This window comes from Mus caroli, chromosome 9 (genome assembly GCF_900094665.2).
Source record: "Mus caroli chromosome 9, CAROLI_EIJ_v1.1, whole genome shotgun sequence".
NCBI classification, from domain to species: domain Eukaryota; kingdom Metazoa; phylum Chordata; class Mammalia; order Rodentia; family Muridae; genus Mus; species Mus caroli.
In genome coordinates, this window is record NC_034578.1 from 38,731,476 (window position 1) to 38,744,524 (window position 13,049).

The window sequence follows — 13,049 nt, forward strand, 5'->3', positions numbered from 1 at the left end:
GAAGGAAGGGAAGGAAGGGAAGGAAGGGAAGGAAGGGAAGGAGGGAAGGAGGGAAGGAGGGGAAGGAAGAATGTCAGAATGAGATCAACTCCTGAGAGATGGAAACAGGGAAGTGACTGAGACTTATCCAACCTGAGCAGTCTCCTGCAAAATTTGCTAGAGCCACAGTGAATAGTGAGGACAACAACCCTTATGGAATGGGCCTTGGGCTCAGGAAAGAAGAAAGAGCATGGGTTGAGGAAGAGAGCAAACACAAGCAAAATGTGCAGACAACTGCATCTGTGAGCTTTGCTGTAAAAGGATGTTGGCAACTCCATCACACCTGCTGGTTGGCAAGGAGGATCAATAGAGCAGGGTTCATCCTTGCTATGAGAGACAGAGGGGTCTTCACAAACAGGGCAGGGGGTGAAAGATCTGGTGCAGAAAGTTTCATCATGTCTAATCAGAATGGCTAGTGGAGCTTTAAGCTTCACAGTTCATCAGAGAATTTTAACAGAAACACAAGCATTTTGTTACTAATTGTCTTTAGTAGCCATTTATTCTTTATTTCTAAATGTTCCTGTAAATCATTTTACAAATAAAGACACCAGAACTCAAAATTTTCGTCAAGACGTCAAAGCTTATGTGAAAACCAAGACCTAAATTAGATCTGGCTGATTCTAAAGGCCTCAGGCATTCTATAATATTGAAGTTTGGACTCCCTCAGTGAGTCCACCAGCTAATGAGAAAGGGAGATCAGACCAAACGTGCCTGGTCCTAGGTTCATTTCCACCATCAAAAGACAGATAAGAAAGTAGGTAGATGGATGGATGGATGGATGGATGGATGGATGGATGGATGGGTGATAGAGTCATCTTTAGCTTCAGCTGCCCCCTTACCTGGGATAAAAAAAACTTTAACTGAGGAATTATATCCTTCATACTGGCCTTTGGGTATGTCCATGAAACATTTCTTAGTTGCTAATTAACATAGGTGGGCCGAGGCCACTGTAGATGGTGTCATCCCTAGGCTGATGGAACATGTAAGAAAGGTAACTGAGCAAGTCAGTAAGTGGTTTTCCTCAGTGGTCTCTACTTCAGTTCCTGCCTCCAGGTTCTTGTGTTGAGCTCCTGCTCTGATATAACCTGTAAACTATGTCAACGCTTTCCTTCCCATGCTGATTTTGGTCATATTGTTCATTCACAGCAACACAAAGCAAACCAAAATAGCGATAGAGGTTGAGAATTTAATATAACAAGGTGGAATTGAGCCATACAGATATGGGCCAATGTAAGCTTTGCAGGTAGACCAGTAGGTCAGAAACCGAGGCAGATTTCCTTTTTTTTCTTATAGCAACTTTAGTTTTTCCTCTTGAGATGGTACTGCTGTTAGTGTTTGTGAGACAAAGGTCTCATTAGGCAGCACAGGAGAGTCTCAAGCTCATGATGTTTCAATATCAAACCCTGTACCTCGTAACATACTTCCTCAAGCAAGGCCACATTCCCTAAATCTCCCTAACCTGCACCACCAACTGGGGACCAAATATTTAAAAGCCCAGGACTATAGTGGACATTTATCATTCAAATTATCATCACGTCCACCAATATGATCAATGATGATATATTGCAAATCAAAATACATTGCAATTGTAGCTGACTGTTGCGGCCGACCAGCAGCTCGCAACGAACGGTTCAACTGAGATGGCAACTCGGGCTGAAAGAGAGGAACTAGACAGGGCGGAAGAAAGAAACGGAGCCAAGTCAATGGTCACTCTGATCAAAGCTCCATTTTACTAGTTCCCACACTCAGTTATGAAGGAAGTGGGAGGGGACCCGATTCTCTCGGGGTCCAATAACAGGGTGAGCACGTGTGTGGCTCCAAACAGCAAAGTGGCAAGGTCCAGCAGTGGGCGTGGCAGAACAAATGAGCAGAAAGCTCCACCCCTGAGCAAGCAGGTTTCGGACTGGGGGAGGGAAGACTACAGCTGACGATCATATTTATACACTATGGCCAAGAACAATACCTGGATTGGTGCTTAACTAACAGGGTACAAAAGGCTAGCCACATGGCTTATAGAGCTAAACAGCACAGTGTTCAATTGATTGCTGCCTTAATTCCACAGAAGCCCAAATGAGGTACTTTATTTTAAAGATATTTGTCTTCTAAAATTATTATTTCTTAATTGGGTTTTCAGCACTACAGCAGCAAGAGGCCAGAGGAGATGCTCTTCCCAGAGTAGCATTGAGAGTGGTTTAAAAGATTTGTTGTCATTGATTTTTATTGCAGAGAAGCAGGAAGCTGGCAAAGTAAAAGGTGGTAATTTCTCAAGGCAAAATCACAAATAAGGAAACACAAATATCCCCCGCCTCTTGAGAGCAGAATGTTGCCACAGGGGTTAGGAAAACATCGACTCTAACCCTGCTTCCCCCCTCAGTTCTGGCTCTTGGTTACTCTTTCTAGGAAGCTTGGTCTGATTTCAAGGGGCCCCCAACCTCAGTAAGCCTTCTTTAATTCCTACATGAAGAGTTGAAGATCCCTTGTCCATCAGACAGAAGGGGCTTGGGAAATTGAAGCATCACCCCTGTACCGGAGGGATCTATGCAAGGCCTCTTTGATCATTGCCTGATTGGGAGCATGAGCACCGTTCTTTGTTGTACAGCGGGGACTTATGTGCTAGGTGTTAAGTCTCACTCCGAGGCACCACGGCAAAGAAGATTGAACCAGCTAGCTACTGTCTGGGATGTTCCTGTCTCATCGAAAACCCCGATAGAAAGGAGAGCGTGCAGAGATGAAAATGTTAACTCCCTGTTTGGAGGGTAAGGACATGTTCTTCTCCAGAAAGTGAAGAGTAAAGAGGGATTTTGACTTTCTAGGCCCCCACTTGGGGTTTCAGCAGAGAGTAATGAGCAGTGTAGGTTTCTCACCGAGGACTCATTTATCTGGGTGCCAGTGAGTAAGCCCAGCTTCCCAAGCTTGAAAATTTAGATTTATTGGGTGCCAGAAATTGCACTGGACCCCATTTAATAGGCCCGTGTACCATGAAGGTGAGGATGGAAAGATAAGAGTGAAGAAGGCAGAGTGGGTGGTGGAGGGACACAGTGTGCAGACATACAGAAAAACCTGATTAGCACATTAAATTCTGGCCACAGCAGGCCAGGAACACACGGGTCTGGCGGGAGTATTGGTTTATGAAGAGCAGAGATCAGATAAATCTGTGGGAAGAGACAGAGGTAGAGAAGAGGAAACAGGCTCTCTTAAAGAGAGAAAGAGACAGGGGGAGTGGAGGGAGGGAGGGAAGGCGAGAGGGAGGGAGGAGGGAGAGAGAGAGAGAGAGAGATAGAGAGAGGGAGGGAGGAGGGAGAGAGAGAGAGAGAGAGATAGAGAGAGAGAGAGAGAGAGAGAGAGAGAGATTCTGGAGTGTCCATGAAGAGAAATAAACCTGCTGTTAAAAAGGTGGATCAATAAAAAAGCCATTTGCTGGTTTAAAAAAAAAAAGAAAGAAAAAAAGAAAAAGCATCTCTCTTGTTCAGCCTCTTGCCCTGATACAGAAGAAAGGCTTTGAGATTTGTGGAATGTGAATTTACATAGAGAGGCTCTGGAATATATGAATAACCAGCCACTTCTGATGTGAGGAGAAGGGCTAGGCTGAAAGGCGTGTTTGTCGTGGGGAGGAAGAAAAGATAGGGCTGATATCTAAACTCTGGGCTCCATGGTGATTGCTCTGCCTTCCTGGGGTGTCACAAGGTTTTCATATTTCCTCTATTTTCTTCTTGGGGTTGGTAGAAACTGTATGAAGATGAGTTTTCAGGCTCTGAGATATTTAAGTGAACAACAGCCATGGAAGGCAAGCCAGCTGACCTGTGTCTCTATTTTCATATGATGTCACTCAAGGGTTACTGCGTTTTTTCCTTTGTACAAGGAACCATACCAGATCTGTATGTATGAAAGCTACTTCACTCATTCACCTACTCGTTCAAAAAAAAATCTGGAGATGGAAAGATGAGTAAGGGCCCATCCCATCACTGCCCATAAATGTTCCTGTCCCTCTGGGGTTCGAGGAGCCAGTAAATTCCCATAACTAGACGGGAAGGTGGAGAGCAGGGAGAGGTGACTTTGTTCTTTATGTGACAACTCACTCTTTTGGGAACTCACTCCCTTTGACGAGTCAGTGTTAGTCACCTTCCAATAAGCCCTACCTTATGAAGTCCCCACCACCTTTCTCTTCTGCCAAGGTAATTTAAGGGATGTGTTCAGGCCAACGAAATACCTATAGCATTTAAAGATACAAGTGCATGTGTCTACCTTGTAAAGCATGCAAACACACATCATAGAATGATTATTCTATAACCTACTCTTCTTCTACCAGAACACGATCAACACAATCCCTTGCATTTTATCCAGCTTCTTGGTGATGTGGCTACATTTATATCAAGATGGTAGCCCCTGTGACACAAGGCAATTAGATAAGATCTTTAAAAAAACAGGCTGTGAACAAGGCAGATGTTTAATAAAATTTGAAGCTCACAGCTGTCAAGTTACACGAATCATTCTGTGCTTGCAAGAGTGAGACAAACATGGTTATGAAATTGTTGAGGGAAGAGCATGTGATGGGTTTAAAGAATAAAGATGTGTGTGTGTGTGTGTGTGTATGTGTGTGTGTGTGTGTATACACATGTGTGCACACATGTGTATGTGAGTATATGTGTGTGTATACATCTATATATACATCTATATGCACGTATATGCTGGCATAAGTATATGTATGGCATGTTTATTGTGATGCAGGAGTATATTCAAAGAAGGGAAACAAGTTTTGCAAGCAAGCATCTTTTTAACATTCAAGGTCACCTGTTCTTTCTTCTTTTCTCTCTCCCTGATCACCTTCTTCTTCCATACAAACCCCAAGATAGCTTGGCATCTTCATCCATTTCATCTATACACATTCATCCCCTCTCCTCATGGATACTCACCTACTACCCCTAGCTTCCACACACATCTTTCCCACGCCATATTTTAACTTAAGCATATTTTAACACAGCCTACAGTTGAAGATAAAGACGTAAGGGCTGCAAAGCTTCGGAAATGAGTCAGCACCAGGCTGCTGAGCATGGGAGTGGGAGACTGAGACACGGGAGAGAGGCGTTTCTCTCTTTCCTGGTGTGTGGGGGAATAGGTAAAGAAAGGAGGCTGTTTGTGTGCTGTTTCTTTCTCCATGGGGCAAAGCCCTCTGGAGAGTTATCACTTTAAGTCAGTCTGTTTCTTTGCTGGCTTCTGTGGACCTTGCAATTGCCTCAGAGTATATGTCTGATGGCAAAAGCCTCCTCAGTTACTAGTTTCTAACCATCTCACCCCCTGCACGAGAGGTGCCTTAAGAGGGTGGGAGGAGGGCAGTGTCTTCTTCCCAAACTAGACTGTGATGGAGAGTATAGTGAAAACACTTACTAGGATATCCAGTGCTTGTTGAACCTGGCTGCTCTTTTTGGGGTATGGACATCGAGTGGTAGAGAGCAGGCTTGAACTCAGAGCCTTGGCCTTACAAGAGGTAAACTTAATTTTTCTGAATCAGCTCCCTCCTCTGTGAGATGAAGACTTAACCATCCATCCCTCTGTTTGGTTATGTGCTAAAGGAAACAAACCGATCCATACTCTAGCAACTAAAATAACATTCCCTTCCTACCTCCCAGGATCATAAAGCAGAAACACAGATCTGATGCTACAAATGAGCTTTGAATTGTGTGTGTACAACTGGAGCTAAGAGAAGACTTTTGCATGAGCTTATTACCTGTGCCCTGTGGATACTGTGTGCTTTGCTGGACCTGCAAGGGTTATTTTTTGCAGACGACTGCTCCCCCCTCCTCCTGCCCCCCCCCCCCCCCCCCCCCCCCCCCCCCCCCCAGTTTCCGTCTGTGTAGCTCCCAGCAGATGTATTAAGTATAGTCTTGGAGCCTTTCCAGGCTCTCTCTTTAAGACACAGAATGTTGAATATTTCCTGCACACAGCAGGCAGCTCTGGCCTGGCACGGTGCCAGGAAATCTGCTGGGTGCCGTCCTGTCCCCACCCCTTCTCCAGTATCTGGGCCCCAGCCCCAACTTGTCCAGATTCCCTGGGGCTTCCTTGGGAAACAGGGTAAAGCTAGAGCAGAGACTGCCACTGCAGCACCATGGCTTACAGCCACAATTACCTGCTCCCCTGCTCCCTGCTCCCTGCTCCCCACCAGGGCTCTATGGAAGATGGGAAGGGAGACTTACTGCTAGCTGTGCCTTTTCTTGCTGAAGACACCAAACCCCTTGGGAGGCAGAAGGGCATCTGAGCTGTCTTGAGGTGGGGCCCTGCCTTGGTTGAGAAATGTCCACAAGAAAATGAAAAGGCAGAGAGGTGAACAAAGTGTTGCATTTATGTCAGGGGCTGCCCCCACCTGCAGAGAGTGGGAGATAGGCCCTCATCTGTCTGCTTCTGCAATTCGAGCTGTTTCACTGTAAGGTCTCCAGGCTAATGCCTCCTTCCTCCGGCAGCTGCACAAACTGAATCCATATTCCCCTGCAAACAGTGCCGGCAAGGAAGGGATGGTAGTAGTCTCTGGGAGGACCCCCCTTTGGATCCGTGTCTTCTCCCCTTTTCAATCCGTTGGTGAACTCACTTGCATAGGTCTAACATGAGCGCCTCACTCTGGACACATTTACATTGAAGCAGCAACTAGGACTCTGTCTTTGCATGTCCTCTTTTCTTGTGATCTCTGCTCCTTCTGCCTGCCCATTGGCTCCTCAACCTCTCCCCATGTTTGTTTTTATCCTCTAGCGGGTAACATGGTCACTTGTGACATCCCTCCATCGAATGCACATCCTTGTTCCTAGCAGCATTCATTTCAACTGGTAGCGCACAGTCTGCAGTAGAGGAGAGAGGAAACTAGACTCCCCAAGTTGCCAGGACTGGTCCAATCATCCAGAAAACACACAGACACCACTTTCTACCTACAGAGCTCCCTGGAGCCTGATCCCTCCCTCGTGAACAGGCCTTCTATAGCAATAAACGCTGTTATCAGAGTAGCATGCAGGGCAGACAGAGGCCCTGAAAGAACAGGAGAATCAAGGCCTCTCCAGTGAGCAAATGGTCAAGCAGAAGGACTTAAGAGACAGGACTGCCTTCCCCTGTGGAAAGAGTTGCAGTCCAAGTTCAAGCTCTGCCCTTAACTGACTTGGGTGGAGCTGCAACATCTTCTGACCTCAGGCCCTTCACTTATAAACCAAGACAACTGAAACAAATAATCACTAGTACCTCCCATCTCTGAGATCCTTTGATTCTGTGACTCCTTAAGTGACCTTGGCTTTGGACCCCACCCCAATATAAAACTGTATCCAAACAGGCTGTGAATTGAGGGAAATGTCATGGAGAATATTTAAAAGACCAGTCCCCGAATTCACAGAGTCTGACGCAGTTCCCAGGTGCCCACGCTCTGTGCAAGGACAGGATTGCTGGGTTCCTCTAAGGTTACAGTGGCCATACCGTCTAGATGGATGGTGTGTCGCCATACTTACTGAAATCTGCTCAGACAACTTCAGCTGCTGGAGCTAATGAGAGAGGGCTTTTATCAACTGCTGGAGGTCAGCAGATGGGCTTTATGGGAAGGGGAAAGGATGGAGGATGCTCCATCACGATCGTGAAAAGGCTTTTACAGTAAACCCTGCTTGCTATCCATCAGGAAAAGACCAATACGTTGTACTGGAAAATGGCTAATAGGAAGTCTTATAGACTGTGCCTGGGTTATCCATTTTCAAAGATTGAAGGAAACATGGAAATACACCAAAAAGCAACTCTATTTCCACAGATAAATTCTCCTTGAGGATCTCCAGTCCACTCGCACCAGTTTTTCCTGGGAGTACTAAGCTTGGGTGATTATGTTATCTGTTGCAGAAACAAAAGGCCCTTGTTTGTCAGCCCTGTTGAAAAGCAAACAAGGACAATAACAGTGTAGCAGAAATGGTTCAGATCCCCTCACTGTCTCTTTCTATCTCCCCTACTTCTGCCCCATGCCTACTCAGAAATGAGATATGGCCCATTTCTGTAAAGAGCCTTGGAACCTTCCTCCCACCTGTGTCTACGCACACTCCCTCTAGTCTGGAAGCTTCCCCCGTTCTCATGGTCCTCAACCCTGCCTGCCAAGCTCAGCTGACATCTCCTTCATGGTCCAATAATTCCTCCCACACACTACAAAGACCCAGTACTCCCATTTCCACATCCTTACCTTCATCCCCTCTGCCATCACTGCTGTACTCTGTGGACCACACAGACAGATCTAGTCCTTATATGTTCCCTTGGAGGGAAGGTGACAGACACCATCCCTGAAGATGTGAATATTCTCACTTAGAAACATTTTCCTACTCACTGGTGTATTTATGTCTTGAAAGCCTAGATCATGGCCTATCCTCATCCATAAAAGTCTGTAAAAATCTAAGAGAAGGATCCAATTTCAGCAATTTATATTTCTCTCCCCTAGCATGAGACTTGGCCTATGATAATAAGCAATCAATATTTACTGAATCAAAATGAATATAATAAAGACACCTTGGCACATAACATATCAGCAGAATGCTGGAGTTGAAAATGTTAACCAAACGTAAACCCTGAAACCACCCCACTCCATCTGTATGTGTATTTTATGTATGTGTGTGTGTGCATGTGTATGTGTGTATGTGCATGTGTATGTGTGTGTACACATATATGTGCATATATATGTGTGTATGTGTATATGTATGTGCATATGTATGTGTGTATGTGCATGTGTATGTGTGTGTACACATATATGTGCATATATATGTGTGTATGTGTATATGTATGTGCATATGTATGTGTGTATGTGCATGTGTATTGCATGTATAGAAGCCAGATGTTTCTTCTTTTAATGTTTTCTATGTAGTTTGTTTCTTTGTTTGTTTGCTTACTTTTTTGAGACAGAATATCTTCATTGAACCTAACACTTGCCCATGTCAGCCATACTTACTGGCCAGCAAGCCTCAGATGTCTTTCTCCATCCCCTAGCTCTGGAATGACAGGCACACACAGCAATGCCCAGCTTTTATATGGCTGTTAGAAACCATATAATAAACATAGCTCATCATGCTTGCGCAGAAAGTGCTTAGCTCACTGGATCTTCTCCATCCCCAGATCCTTCACGTATAACTAAGAAGTTCAGGCTGTTTATGCCAAGCAAGAAGGGCCACTGTCATAACTATCCTGTAAGGTTTCTGGAGTTCGTGGATAGAGCACCACCTATGCAGGGAGCTGAAGACTTAGAAGTATAGAGGGAGAAGGATATGTTTCCTAAACTCATAGGGATTTATGCTGTAGAGGAGGGAAGAGTAGAAAAGTGAAAGCTGGGAAACAGGGCTTTACTATTATAAAGGAATCAAGGTAAAGATAGAAAATGTGGTAAAGGAATCAGAACTTCAGAGAGATGCACAGGAAATTTATGTTTGGAGAAGGCAGTGCGGGGTTCATGATCCTTGAAGGAGTTAAATAAGCAATCCAGAAAAGAAGCCATTCCAACAAGAGAGTGTCTTGGTGGAGGGAGAGAATGGTAATGAAGATGATAGAGCAGGGGAGGAGTGAGCAGGACTGGCAGAACCAGTGAGAAAGAACGAGGTCAGTACACAGACAGTGCCCCAGACGTAGGCACTTCAGCCTGCAGTTATTGTAAGGAAGATTCCTTCCGGGAAATGGGAAGCTCAACTGTGTTAGGATCTGCCCTATATGTCAAGAGCATCACACTGGCTGCCATGTTGGAAACAGTGTAGGAAGGAGGTAGATGATGTAATATGCAGACCTGGATGATGCAATATGCAGGCCTGCAGGATGGAAGCCACTTAAGAGACTCCTGGGCGATCCAGAACGCTGTGTTAAGACGGCCAGTGGTAAGTAATAATGCAGATAAGAAATAAATGGACCATGGGAAATCCATGTGCTTTGCTGAAGAATTGGATACAGAGTCTGGAAGAAGAGACTCCAAGGCACTCAGTTTGGCAACAGAGATAAAAAGGGCCATTGGCTGAGATGGAATAGAATTCTGGAGCAAGGTTGGGGAGAGTGAGATCTGGAGCTATGTTTTGGAAACATGTTTGGGATCGTTTTTAGTCCCACATATACAGTTGTTGAAAAGGCAAACATACCTAGGGGACTGATGCTCGGGAAAGATGTTCAGACTAGATAATGGACATAAGAATTGCCTAAAAGACATATGTAAAGGCAAGAAACCAGTTCTTAGGTGAGAAGAGAGGGGGAGAACAGTGGGAAAGGTAAGATGCGTTTTGGAGGATGGAGCTTTGGAGTGATGGGAGAAGATGCAGCAGGGCTAGTGACAGTCACTGAGAAGAAATGGCCTTGATATGAAGGAGGGTGAACCTTGTATTCACAATGTCCTGAGAGCCAAAGGCAGAAAGTATTTTAAAGAAGACAGATGATCACCTGAGCTAAATGGAGACAGATGGAGACGGACATGCAAATTGACCATGCCTTTAACAACGGGCGGGTCACAGTAACCTTGACAAGACCAATTTCCTGCCAACTGAAGGGGATAAGATTCAGACTATGGTGGATTCAAGGAAAAATGAGACCAGGGGAATTGGAACAACTAATATTAATGACCCTTTCGAGGCGTCTCACTGCAAAGGAATGCAGTGCAAGCAACAAGAGCTTGTCAAGGTGGTTTTGCGCTTTAGTTGAAGAATCATATATATGGAAAGCTGCCTCCTAGGAACACAGCTTTACTTACAGGGTGAAAAGGTGCTCCAGAGACCAGCTGTCCATACTGAACTTATGTGCCCCTGGTCTAGAACCTATGGGAAAGTGGTATGTCACCTATCTACTCTCATCCCAGAAGATCTGGCTTCCTTGGAAGGCCGCAGATCAGTGTCTCATCACCTACCAACATGACCAAACACCCCCAACACTTTCTCTGTCTTCTTGCCTGGGACTGCAGGCATGATGGACCAACACCATGACAACTCCCAGAAATTGGAAAACCTACGAGAAGGGACCAGGAGACAATTTGACGAGGAAAGTGCTTGCTGGAGAAGACTTATGTTCAGTACCAGCACCCACATACAAAGCGGGGCATGGTGATACATCCTTGTAGTCCTATCATTGGGAAGGTGGAGATCTGAGAATTCCTGGAAACTACTGGTCAACCTGCCTAGCCTAACTGGTAAACCCCAAGTTTCAGCTAGAGACTCCTGACTCAAAGGATCAAGTGAATGAATCCCAAAGGAAACTGACCTCCACATGCAAATACACATCTGTACACCTGTAGATATCAAGATAGATGTATGTACACACATACATATTCATATAACATGTACACACACTCCTATGCACAAAGAAGATCTATAGGAAGCCTGAGATATGAAAAAGTCAAGAACCCAAAGTTAATGGACATTATGTATGATGTGAACAGGTCTTCAGCTAAGGGTGGAGATGAAGGAAAGGGATCTAGGAAGGCACAGAGAGATGCAAACGCTTGCCTCTCTCCCTCTGCCTCATAATCCTTAGGCTCTACGGCAATCTGGAAGTGCTTGAGTTGGCCCTTTAATATCAGTGCTGGCACCAGATGACACTGTCATAATATATTCTTCATCAACACTTATTCCCCCCTTGAGGCTGAGTCTGCTTCCCAACTATGACACACTTTGTCTACTTTGCCATTGGGTCTCTTTACCTGGGGCATGATGGTGAGCAGGAGGCGGCTCTCAGACTAAAGTGGAACTTGGCTGTTTTAGCTCAGCTTCACCCTGATGCTTTTTCTTGTGCGCCCCTGAGAGCTGGATGTGAAGGTCAATTGGCATAGTGTTACAAGTCGGAGTAAAATAGAGTCTGTGCTCCCAGCACTCACATTCCCAGGAAGTGGCTTTCAACTAGGCATCCTCCACCCCTCCCACACAGGGACATGTCGCAAAGATGTCAAAATGGAGTTTGCTTGTTTGTTCACTACCATTACAGAGGGAAGATGCTAGCAGTGTCTACCCCGGGAGAGGTCAGGCATGGTGGGAACCCTCTCATAACACAAAAACAACTATCCATTAACAATGGATTCTCCCAGCTAATATGCCATCATGGAGGAGCTGCGTGGCAAGAAACAGCCCGGCACCTGCAGAGAAGATTCAAGGGAGGCTATGAGAAACTGCATTTTATATTTCATTTTGGAAGATCCTTCAGGGTTTGTAGAGAAAGCATCTTAGACTCATTAGCTAGACCTGAGTAGATGCAAGTTCAAGGTCATTCTGAGAACTACACCAAAGAGAACCATGCTCCTGCCTGGGTATTTGTGTACCTGTACAGGGCCTCTTGAAGGTACCGAAGCTCTTGCTTTATTTTTTTTTCAACCCAATTTAAGGCCCTCCCTCCATTTGCATATTTAGGGGTAGAGCTCAGTCCCTCCTAAGCTTCCAAGGGCATTGCATTCAGGCTAGACAACTAAAGGAAGTTGAGTGGACCCTGGCTGTCAGTGGCTGACACCCAGACAGATGCACTTCCCTCCTTCACCTCTGGCTTGAACAAGCAGAACCAGGGTCCCTCTAGTTTAGATTTGAAATTGACACTCACCTCTGACTTGTATCACTTACACTAATCTCAGGTCTTCTGCTCCTAGTGGGAAAACCTTCCCAATGGATATAGTCATCTCTCTGCAGAAATGAGAGATTCCAGCACCCTGACAGTACTTCACAGTTTACGAAGAGACTGTACGATATGCTTTATTCTTTTCACCTGGAGAGAGGAGAAAGGTGATATCTTAGATTTAGATAGAAAAAAAAAAACAGAGTTATTGCCTGTGCTGCTGTGACTCACATTCCATCTGCCTCAGACCGTGCATAAGTCACCTGAGGAAAGACAATGAAGAAGAGCCATCTAGCATCAAAACATCGTCAGATCAAAGACAACAACCCCCTCCCAAGAGCCTCTGGGAAAATCATTCTAGTATTGTATGTCTTCGAGTAACTGAGTTAAAACTGAGTTGCATGCTGTCACTTAAATATAGATGGCCAGGTTTTGTTTATGCATGCATAGCCTGCTGCTGATACACAGTG

General features: G+C 45.2%; 1 long non-coding RNA gene across 1 annotated transcript in view; it reads right to left on the reverse strand.

Moving 5' to 3' along the window:
* LOC115031953 overlaps nucleotides 1–12,718 on the reverse strand; it is a 64,945-nt gene extending 52,227 nt beyond the window's left edge. The window contains exons 1-2 of the long non-coding RNA XR_003837612.1: nucleotides 12,568–12,718; nucleotides 11,684–11,786 (exon numbers count right to left, since the gene is read on the reverse strand). This is a non-coding gene — a long non-coding RNA (uncharacterized LOC115031953). The remainder of the gene's footprint in view (nucleotides 1–11,683; nucleotides 11,787–12,567) is intronic.
* Nucleotides 12,719–13,049: the final 331 nt, after the last annotated feature.